General features: G+C 52.7%; 1 non-coding gene across 1 annotated transcript; it reads left to right on the plus strand.

Moving 5' to 3' along the window:
• Nucleotides 1-606: 606 nt before the first annotated feature.
• LOC143999475 (5S ribosomal RNA) lies at nt 607-725 on the plus strand. Its single transcript, XR_013278017.1, has one exon. It is a non-coding gene; the product is annotated as a 5S ribosomal RNA (ribosomal RNA).
• Nucleotides 726-1663: the final 938 nt, after the last annotated feature.

Genomic DNA, 1663 nt, shown 5'->3' on the forward strand with positions numbered 1-1663 from the left:
TGCCCGAAAATGGGCACCGCTGTCTACGGCGCATGCGCCGTAGACAGCGACGCGCAGGCGCACTAAATGCGGCAAATCCAAGAATGGATTTGCCAAATTTGTCGACTCCCGTGCGCATGCGCGGGAGTGACGTCATCGCGGCTTCGCCGTATGGCAGCGGCGGAGCTGCGAGACGCGACTCCCGTGCGCATGCGCGGGAGTGACGTCATCGCGGTTGCGCCGCTGTGATTCGTCGGAGCTGCGAGACGCCACAAGCAACATGGATGCGGCGGACTACAGGGGACAGCGGCGACTTCGCTGGCTCCTGTGTCAGGTAAGTGACACATAATGAGCTACTATGCGATGCATAGTAGTCCATTATGCTTTACCTTTGCAGGGAAAGAGGAAGTAAACCCATCAGGGTTTACTTCCTCTTTAAAGAGGGAGGAAAGCAGCAGGAGGCAGGGACGGGCTTGAGGAGAGCAAGCGAGAGGAGAGACGACACGACAAAGTGCGGTGTGCTGCCATGCTTGTGAAAAGGCACAGCTGATTGTAGTAAAGTCAAGGAAAGGCGGAGCCAGGCTGCCGGTGACAAGTACAAGAAGCTTGAAAGAGACCATGAGCCTTGCCTACGGCCACACCACCCTGAATGCGCCCGCTCTCGTCTGATCTCGGAAGCTAAGCAGGGTCGGGCCTGGTTAGTACTTGGATGGGAGACCGCCTGGGAATACCAGGTGCTGTAGGCTTTTGCTTTTCTTCCACCAGGGGTCAGTCACTCTCCCATAATGCCTCTTTTTACATTCACTTTTACCCAAAGCGCTCTCCCTCTCTGCAAGCCCTCCTGCACACCTAGCTCCTACAAAATCACCCCTGCCCAACCAAGCCTACACTTTTTACAAGCCCACTTTCACAATCTTAGCCCTACTTTCAAAAATACACTTTCTTCTTTCTACCTCCCTCCCTCAGGAGATTGCCACGCATCCACTCCCTATGGCAGCAAGACAACGGCCAGACGCAACCCCCACCTAGCTAGCCCCCATCCTACATCCTGCTTAGGCTCCACGGCCCAGCCATTTTCCAGCACTCTCCTGAGACCTTTTGGTGCCATCACTCCTGCTCTTTAGTCGCCCTTGCGCCAACACATTCCACAGCGATCTCCAGGCTGGGGGACAGCACGGGAAACACGCACGCCGACTGCCAAAGCCAGAGAGAAGCCACAGAGCCGACCCCTCGTCAAACCGGCACCCTGAAGCGGCTAAGGTGTAGGCAGCAGGTTGCCTACAGGAGCGCGGTTTTAGTTAGCGGCTGCCCCAGGCTTGGAGGGAAAGAGGTAATGCGTGCGCTGCTGGTTTTTTTGGATCTAGCCTACCCACCGGTCATATAAATATAGGGGAAGGCTGCGTTTCGGGTGATCAGGCAGCACTTGCACGAGGCCAACTAGGGTTGCCACCTCATCCCTTTAAACCCAAACACATCTGAATTACACAGGTTCTGAGGCTAATTAAATGCAGATAAGGCAACAAGTGAGTTTAATTACCACCTTAATCAGCCAAAGAATCTGTGCAATTCAGATGCGTTTGGATTTATTTTTAAATATTTTTTATTGAAATTTTTAAGAATAGGTACAAAAATAGTAGTTGAATAGCAAAATAAAATATAAAGGAAAGTAGACATTTCGGTCGCC

The sequence above is a fragment of the Lithobates pipiens genome, unplaced genomic scaffold (assembly GCF_037356315.1).
Source record: "Lithobates pipiens isolate NorthernLeopardFrog02 unplaced genomic scaffold, aLitPip1_a1.2 Scaffold_19, whole genome shotgun sequence".
In the NCBI taxonomy this organism is placed as follows: Eukaryota; Metazoa; Chordata; class Amphibia; order Anura; family Ranidae; genus Lithobates; species Lithobates pipiens.